The sequence below is a fragment of the Mus musculus genome, chromosome 11, assembly GCF_000001635.26.
Source record: "Mus musculus strain C57BL/6J chromosome 11, GRCm38.p6 C57BL/6J".
Taxonomy (NCBI): Eukaryota; Metazoa; Chordata; class Mammalia; order Rodentia; family Muridae; genus Mus; species Mus musculus.
Window position 1 is genome coordinate 38793231 of NC_000077.6, and position 10201 is coordinate 38803431.

At 35.6% G+C, this 10201-nt stretch overlaps 1 non-coding gene across 1 annotated transcript; it reads right to left on the reverse strand.

Annotated features, from left to right (window-relative positions):
- Positions 1 to 4940: 4940 nt before the first annotated feature.
- On the reverse strand, positions 4941 to 5047 carry Gm23520. The gene has a single exon (XR_003949969.1). It is a non-coding gene; the product is annotated as a U6 spliceosomal RNA (small nuclear RNA).
- Between the last annotated feature and the right edge of the window lie 5154 nt (positions 5048 to 10201).

Below are 10201 nucleotides of genomic sequence, written 5' to 3' on the forward strand. Positions count from 1 at the left end.
CACACACACACACACACACACACTCATATCACTGAGGTGAGAGAAAACATTATCCAAGTATAGGACTCAGGATGAGCCAGTACAAGAATGGGCAACATTTGTCAGAAGAGTTCTCAAACAGAGCCAATGTCCCCGTGAGATGCAGCCCTACAGTCAATGATGGCTTTTAACAGGCTCCCTTCATCTACATATGATTTCAACCAGTAGATAAATGGTAAAACTTTTTTGTTTTTCAAACTATCTTTCTAAGCAGGTTTGTTTATCCTGCCGCGTCTTAGAGGATTCTATAGTTTCTTTTACTGTTACTTTTTTATCTGTCTCTAAATTAAAAAAAAAAAAAACTTTTCAACTTAAGCAAAAACTATGGGTTGTATCAAAGAGACACATAATTTTGAGATGGAAGAGATTTACACCTTCAACTAAAGTCTCTTACAACCAAAACAACTGCATGTAATGTGAACGAATATCTGTTGTACAAACTTCTGTGGCAACCAAAGCAATGATCCTGACTTGTGCTATGTTAATAATGTAGTTAACTGAAGATGCAGTATTTTGGGTTGACCTTTTATTACTCTGTGCCTACTTGATGCTTGGCTGGATGTTTTATTTTTAAATCTAGACATAGTATTCTAGTTAGCTTATAAAACATAATAATCAAACATGCGGAGTTAGTCAGGGTTCTCTAGAGGAACTGAATTGATAGGATGCATACATACTTATGTGAGTTCATATTTATGTGCATATGTAAGTACACATATAAAGAATTCTTTAAATAAATTTATCTTAAAATAGTACCAAAAGGTGGCTCCCACTGGAGAAGCTGAGAACCTGTCAGTTGCTCCTTCCTTGAACAAGGTGTCTCAATATTCACTGTAGTGGCATAGTGACTGATTCAGGTTGGGGAGGCTTACAACATGTTAGTTGATTTGTACAGGAGGATAAGTGTCTCCGCAGCCCAATTATGGCACCAAACACATGGATTGTTCCAGGAGAACTACTGTCTATAAACAAGGGTGCAAGCTTGGAAACTCTGGCTCTGTAATTAGAAATGGAATTAGCATCAGGAACAGAGTTGAACAACAGGACATTTAAAGGGAGTTCCAGACAGTGAAAGTAGAATAATCGGCCTCTGCCACACCTTATTTGAGCTGACCTGTGACTAGATGATGCCATAAAACTACAGGTGGGCTTTTGCACACCCACTAAAACACTCACAACAATTCTTCAGGGGAAGATTCCAATGTGGGTGATTCCAATTTTTGGCAACTTTATATTTAAAGCAACCACCACACATGCCATTTTAAAATAGATCCTCACTTTGTATTTCCAGGGAAACTAGGAACTAGAAAACTGTGTTTTGCATGGGAAATTATTTTGGAAAATCAATAAAGTCTTAAACCTAGATGCGTTTGGTAACATTAAGCTGTAGTCTAAAAGTTGGCCAAACCAGCATTTTTTTTCAAGTGTTTGCTGTAAACAAACCAGTATGTATCTCTCTAAATTCTGTGTTTCCAAATTCAATAACCAGTTATTGTTTCTTGTTCACCAATCTATCAAACAACCCTTTATGATTTCATACCTCTTGACATCTAAGTGCCCATGTTGAAAAAGGCATGGTAGCACCATTCTTGGATATAGTCCAGTTCTACCAAGACACCAAGAAACTTGTTTTTGGCTTCATGGTGAGGTCTACTTAGATGGGTTAGCTTAACAGATCAGTCTATACATTAGCCATTTAAGGTCCGTGCTGGCGTACATTATTATGACTTTTAAAACCCCTATACCTTGGGTACACCTTTCAACTTTCATTGCTAAAGACATTTATTTCTTAAAACTCAGACCAATTATGTGTATGTATAGCGTCAGTTTTCCCAAGACTACATTAAACTAAATATTGACTTTGCAAGGCTGCCCTCATTTATTATTTACAGTTTTTAATTTGTGGAATTTATTAAAAATTGATAAGGATGTTTGGTGGTGAAATTTCCCACAGGTGTCAAATTGGATGACCTAACCAAGCCAATTACAAAACTGACAAATCTATGGTTAATTTGCTAAAAGTGACACAATTTGATTTTAACAGGGATTGATATTTTTAAGGACACTGAGACATTTTCTTTCAAAGAATAATGTTCTTCAATTTTAGAAAACTACTTTTTTTTTTAACTTTTCAGAAAATTGCTTTCTTGTGTAGCTTGTTAGCCTTTCTGTTCTTTCTCAGAATTGGATATTTCATTCTTTGGCACTTTAGAAAGTGTTGAGAGAGAATTTCAAGTATTTAAAAAATATTTTTTTAACAGATTTGCCTTTTGTACAAAGTGTCAGGCAGTTCAAGGGGCAGCCTGGGTGCCATCACGTCTTTTGTCAGTGGAGCAAAAAATCATTCTTAAAGAATCATTGTTCCCATTACCAAAAAGATGGGTCCTGTATTATTGCGATTAATGATAGCCTCCAGAGAAAGAGGAGAAACTGAGTGATTCTGTAGACTGATTCATCTACTGGACCACCTCTCTCCATATCAAAGGCTCTTATGGGATTATAATGAAGAGTGTGAGGAAACATTTGACAGCTTCCTAAACAGTTCTTAGTCTTCTACCATATAACTTGTTTAATTTAGCTTCAATGAACACAGATAATACAAGACTATAACAACAAGTCACATAAAATAAAATAGGCATCGGGGTAACAATGATGTTTCAGATCAAATCCTTAATACCATAATCCATACAAACATCAGGGGAGTAGCTAATTTTTTTTTCTTTTTTTGGATTTTTGAGACAGGGTTTCTCTGTGTAGCCTTGGCTGTCCTGGAACTCACTCTGTAGACCAGTCTGGCCTCGAACTCAGAAATCCACCTGGCTCTGCCTCTCAAGTGCTGGGATTAAAGACGTCTGTCACCACTGCCCGGCCATGACTAAACATTTTTAATTCTACTCAGTTATCAAGATGAAGAAGAAGGTGAAGGAGAAGGAGGAGGAGGAAGAAGAGGAAGAGGGAGAGGAAGAGGAAGAGGAGGAGGAGGAGGAGGAGGAGGAAGAAGAGGAGGAGGAGGAGGAGGAAGAGGAGGAGGAGGAGGAGGAGGAGGAGGAGGAGGAAGAAGAAGAAGAAGAAGAAGAAGAAGAAGAAGAAGAAGAAGAAGAAGAAGAAGAAGAAGAAGAACAACAACAACAACAACAACAACAACAACAACAACAACAACAACAACAAGAAGATGATTTTGCCACTGTCACTCCTTCCATCTGTTCATATGTGCAGAGTTTATTAGCTCAGTTCTACAGCCTAGTGACTTGATAAAGCCTCTCATGAAGCTAGGTGTCTGGCCTTTGAAAAGGTCCCATAATCGTCCATGATGAGGGATAAGCTTTCACACCTTTAGGTCTTCCTGAATGACAGAAGCAGTCATACCTGAGAATTTTCTGAATTCTGCCTATTCTGCTTCCTTTAAAGAGATGCTTAAAATAACAGAAAAGTAATATTCTAACAGAGAATATTTTTCTTTCTGATTAATCCAAAGATTGTATGGGTATGGTTGTCTGTGTGATTTTATTAATATTTGCTTTGACTCAATATACTGGCATATCATAACTCAATGTTGTTATTAGCACTATTACCATTAATTACAATGCTCTATTTTTAAATAATATATTTAAAAAATAGTTAGAGCCTATGCTTTATTGTCAAATATGAGCAAAATATTACATAATATCATCCCTACCCTTGATATATGTAAACATTGTACTAGGACAAATTAATGTGAGGATGACTGAAAGTCATAGATAAAGAGGAACTGTGTGCATGGTTGAATTTCCTGCATTAATAATCAGGGTAAGTTCTGTGTAGGAATGATGGGCCAAGTCACAGATAGGTGCAGATGACATTTGTTAAACTTTGTGCTCTATCATTGAAATATTGAAGTCTTAAACTCTTTTGACCTAAGGCAGGCAAAATACCTCTTGTTCCATCTATTTCTGCTACCCAGTTCATTCAATACCCAATGATCAGGAAAACATGGCATTGCAGAGCATGTGTTAAGTGTCTCCTAAGGTAAAGAAATGTTATGTAGTTAAATTGACAGGCAATTGTAATGTCTGCATTAATTTAAAATACTCTATGGATAATTTTGGCCAATAATGTATATATCTATAACAAATTGTTATAAGATAGGAACTAAGAAGCCAGACTCTGGGCTAAAACTACCTAGCCTTTAAAAGGTCTTACCTATATATGATCAGATTTATAATTTCATACTTAGCCCTCAGCCATTCACATACTTAAACTAGATAAAGTGACAACCATTGTTTTCGATGATTTCTGTGATGTTATATTTGGGAAGTCATGTTAAATTCTTAAAACTGTCAAACTTCTAAACAGCTGATCATCAAGAAAATTTCAGGTTTTCTTTCTTTCTTTCTTTCTTTCTTTCTTTCTTTCTTTCTTTCTTTCTTTCTTTCTTTCTTTTTTATTACGTATTTTCTTCAATAACATTTCCAATGCTATCCCAAAAGTCCCCCACCCCTCCCCCCCATTCCTCTACCCACCCATTCCCACTTTTTGGCCCTGGCGTTCCCCTGTACTGGGGCATATAAAGTTTGCCTAACCAATGGGCCTCTCTTTCCAGTGATGGCCGACTAGGTCATCTTTTGATACATATGCAGCTAGAGTCAAGAGCTCTGGGGTACTGGTTAGTTCATAATGTTGTTCCACCGATAGGGTTGCAGATCTCTTTAGCTCCCTGGATACTTTCTCTAGCTCCTCCATTGGGGGCCCTGTGATCCATCCAATAGTTGACTGTGAGCATCCACTTCTGTGTTTGCTAGGCCCCGGCCTAATCTCACAAGGGACAGCTATATCACCGTCCTTGCAACAAAGGCTTGCTAGTGTATGCAATGGTGTCATCGTTTGGAGGCTAATTATGGGATGGATCCCTGGATATGGCAGTCAAAAATATGGAACGCTTCACGAATTTGTGTGTCATCCTTGCGCAGGGGCCATGCTAATCTTCTCTGTATCATTCCAATTTTAGTATATGTGCTGCCGAAGCGAGCACTCAGGTTTTATTTCTTATCTATTGTTATATATTAGCATGAGCAATAAAACATGATTTATCTTTTAAAAGAATTGATATTTTATTTGTTTACATTTCAAATGTTACCTCTTTCCCTGTTTTCACTCTACAAAACCCCTATCCTATCCTCACTTGGCCTATGAGGGTACTTCCACCTACCCAGTCCTGCCTCACTACCCTAGCATTCCTCTACACTGGGGCATCAAGCCTTCACAGGCCCAAGGGCCTCATCTCCCATTGATGCCAGACAAGGCCCCTTCAGCTCCTTCAGTCCTTTCCCTAATTGCTCCACTCGGGTCCCTGTGCTCAGTTCTATGGTTGGGTGCAAGCATGAACATCTATATTGGTCAGAATCTGGCAGAACCTCTCAGGAGACAGCTGTATCAAGCTTCTGTCAGCAAGCATTTGGCATCAGCAATAGTGTCTTCTTTATCTTATACAATGAGACAATAGATTGCTAAACAACATAATTAATTGATAATGACAAAATTGGGATAGAATAATAGTAACAATTTAAATCATATATTAGTAGAAATTAATGGTGAAACTGAAACCATGTGAAAATAAATGAATATATAAAGTGTTCTGTAAGGAAATGAGAACTAAGAACATTATTGAAATTCCCACTATTTGTTGTATAAAATATAGAATTAACATTGCAAAATTGTTAAGGCATAAATGTTAGATAGAATGCTCCTAAAATTTGGAATGTGAATTCTAGGCTAGTTCATTTCTTTAAGGATGCTTAAACGATCAAAAGTAAAACTATCAAATGTAAATCTTATTCAATAAAATTTATACTGTGTTCTCAAAGCCCATGTAAGATCTAACGATTCTTCATGAAACTTCTTCCCAGAGCTTTCTCTCCCTCTCCCTCCCTCTCTCGCTCCCTCAGTCTCTCTGTCTCTGTCTATCTGTCTCTGTCTCTGTCTGTCTGTCTGTCTCTGTCTGTTTGTCTGTCTGTCTGTCTCTCTCTCTGTCTATCTCTCTCTGTCTCTGTCTCTGTCTCTGTCTCTGTCTCTGTCTCTGTCTCTCTCTCTCTCTTTGTATACATGCACAAGTGTACATTACTCAGGAGCCAAGATTAAAAATGTTCAAATGTAAATACCTATGTTGTTCTCACTGCTTAGATTATTATATTCATATCTAACTAGGAAACTTCTGAAGAAAAAGTGGGAGTGTCCTCTTATGTCTCCAGTGACCAAGTCATGATTGAATTGTCATTGCCAGCCATAAAAGATTCAAGTGGGAGGTAAGCCTGCTCTCTATTCTACACTGTTCTAAATAACAAATTATTCTATAAGAACAAGAAATTTTACTAATTAAATCCACAAAACAGGACATTCATCTCTCATCACTGATTCATTTCTCACAATAGTGGCCTGTTTATTATAATGTTTTGTTAGGAGCATTTAATTCTGGAAAGCCTATGACCCATGAGATAAAACTTCAGATTATGCAATCAAATGCTATGATAGAATTAATATCCAGTACCTGCACTTTTATATTGGATTTGAATCTCCAAGTTATACATGGGCAGTGCTCCAAAATTTGAGGCAATAACAAATTATTAGGAGTTTGTGTAAAAACTAGTCTTCAAGAATACATAATCAAAAGTGATTCACTTGCCAAAAATGTTTCCAAATTAAATTTAACATTCTATGTTATACACTTTTATAAACAAAACACAGTAGAAGACCTCTATTATTATCTAATATAATCTAGATTTTGGTTGATGATGTTTGTTGTTTGAGGTAAGCATTCAATTAGATAAACAAGTATCAAGATTTCTGTGGTATTTGAAGAAAAACTGAAAGTGATTTTACTAACTGCATGCCAAGTCACTATGCTATGAACATCAATATACTATGCATGGTTTACATATGTTACCAAAATTATATCTTAGATTAATTTGAAGAGTTCCATATTCCATCTCACTGTGGAGGTGGAGAAATAAGGTGTGCTAATGCCTTAAATTATCTACCATAAATGGTATATACAGGAGCTTTAAAAATTATTTATTTATCTCTCTGTGTGTATGTATGTGTATTCTTGCGTCTGCATGTTTGAATATTTAGTCCAATGGAAGTTAATGCAGAGCCCAGGGAAGGGCCCTGGGTGCCCCTCCTCATTATTCTCCCTCTGTTCCCATGAGACACGATCTCTCCTTAAGCTTGAAATTTTCCTCTGCAAGCTCTGGCATTCATCCTGTCTTCATTCCTTCTGGAGCTGGAGGAGCAGGCATATGTGAAATGGTAAACTTTTGATCTGGGTGCTAGGATCTAAACACCAGATCTATTGACTGAGCCTCAAATACTCTCAATATTTGAGGCAACTCTTCAGCTCCTATATAGGAATTTAAACTCAGTCATTCTATGGTTTATTTTCTGGATTTTGTGATTTTTTTTTAAATTTGTATCTGTGTATGATTCTGCATATTTAAAACGTATAATTTGCTTCTGTATTCAACTTTATTTTTCATATTATTGAGTTGCAAACATTTTACATGGGCCAATAAAGGAGATCACAAGAACTGAACTGACAAAGAAATATCTGCTAGCATCATTTATACTGTTATCATCTTCTTCCTTCATGCCTGAGGATTCTCTATTGGAAACACTGTGCAATGATCTCTATGTAAATAACTGGTATTCATCTGCAGTATGGTAGACATCAACAGTTCAAACAACCGCAGGCATAACGTGTTTTTAAAAGAAATTGTAATCAAATATATACAAAATAGTTGTCTTACTGTTGTTTTCTATACAATGCATTATGGTATTTATTTATATAATATTTACAGTTTATTAGATATTATAACTCATCTAGAGACTGGCTAAAGAAATGGAGAACATGTGTGCTGGTAGCATGAAGGTTCTACTCCAGCTTGTACCAGGGAATTGTTCCTTTGTGTATTTTGGTATCAAGTGTGGAGACACCCTGGAATTGTTAACCTTTGAGTATCATGGGAAGATGATTTTATTGCTGTTTTGTCTAAAATAATTATTGGAAGTAGATCCAGTGAAGAAGTTGGAATCTTTAGCAGATAAATGACTATCATTTTTCCACCAAGATAGATTGACCCCAGTGCTTATTTTTCTCAATTACTATGTTATTGTACCATTCTCCTATATCTAAGCCCTTGTGCAACATTCATTTTAAGTTCTGTTCCTTGGGTCCTTCATTAGCTTCAAACGGCACTCAGTCCAGAAATGATAAGATACATGTTCAACTGTGTTAACTCCTTGACTTTGCCCCTCCTTTCTTCATATAATGCTTTTCATCATTCCCTGTAGAGTACAGTTGTCCATATTTTCACTAATAGACTAAGGTCTTGAGTTAGGCACTGTGTATTTCTTTAATAAATATCATTGTAATTGATTTTATTCATGCATGGATTATACAAATTCATGAAACATGATAATAAATACCAATGTTATATCTTTACAGAGAATCTGATAATTTTTGGACAAAGAAACCATGAAATCTAAATCATAAGCATAATAACACACACACACATATACACACACAGGAAAGTATTTGAGGACAGTAATATTTAATGTAAAGTTTATCAACAAGCCTTGTTTCAAACTCTGATTCTATAACATTGTTGAAGTGGCTATTTTTAAACATTTTCAGAGCATGTGTTATAGAAAGTAATGCAATAATGTAACTCCTGGATCCTTTATGTAATTTCCCACTATAACTTCTTAGAAATGAGTATGTCTTATTATTAGCCTGACATAGCATAATTGAAGACATATTTTCTTTCTGACTGGCACCTAAAATAATGTCTTAGAATTGATAATGTCTTAGAATTGATGGTGTCTAAGATTTGATAAACTGTATGTCCCTCACCAATTATCACATTCATTTTGTTTGACTCACTAATGTCAGCTTCTTCCTAAATGATTTAGTTCCAAGTCACTGATTATTCTCTCATTTCCCTTGATAAAGCTGTGACGAGAGAACCTCAGGAAATGCCTCCTGTCTTTTTCATCAGAGAAGGCAATAGAACCTATTACACCTAGAAAACTTTGCAGACACTCCATTCCAGCTTAATGCTGAAACCGTTAGTGTGTCTGAAATGTGGCTCAGTTCCTGAGAACTTGAATTGTGTAGGAGGCTTTGTATATGATCACCAATGAGGAGAACAGTTACTAAGAAAGAAAAATACCTGAATGATTACTAGAAATAAAGTGTGAGCTATAGTTGAATTAAGATTTTTTTAAATATTTGACAGTATATTTTCTTTTTACTTATAGAATTTATATTATTAACAATTGTTCTGTGTTAGTATAATGGACCAGTTTAGACAATTGAAGATCTTCTAGGTGACTAGATAGAAATCAAGTATTTAGAATGTTTTTTTTTTCATTTTATGCATGAATTTTTATTCTAGAAGTATTAGCAATTGTGTTTGTTGTGATTATTAAAAGAATGAATTCATCATATGTGCATTTGGATAAAATTAGACAAGTAGGTTTAGAATAAAGATATAAAATGATCAGGTCATAAGGTCAGCCATCAAGCAACATCTACCTACTGAAACATCTCTCTGGCCCTTAAAATGATTCTAAAATGAACACAGGTTAATAACAGGCACTTGGTATGCTGGGTTTTAAACTTGAAGTTATCTCTACTGGCTTTGCAGTTTTTTAGCATCTAAGAAAATGAGTAATTTTAGAAACTGATTATACTGATTCTAAGAGAAGGTTGAGGCTGTTATGACCCAAACAACTTAGCAAAGGGTGAACTAATATTTGACACTTATATATGGTGTTGACTGTTGCAACTCTTAACATAAAACAATTAAAGGTAAAACTCTTCCACTTTATATTTTGAAGTATGTTATGAAGCCAGTTTAATATATGGTAGAAGGGGGAAAAGTAAGTTTAATAAGACTATTGATTAAATATATTGTCAGTGATTAAAGAAGGATATTTGGGGAATCAGGAGAAGTAGATGACTCTAAAATGTGCCCATTCTGTAACCACAAGGATAAAAATTGTTCCATTTACTAACATAGAGTACTATTAAGCAATGAGTGTCTTCCTAAGAATGAATTTCACAGGTACCCACACCATGGATTTTAGTTATAGCCATCCTTCTTGTATGTCCATATATTAAGAGATG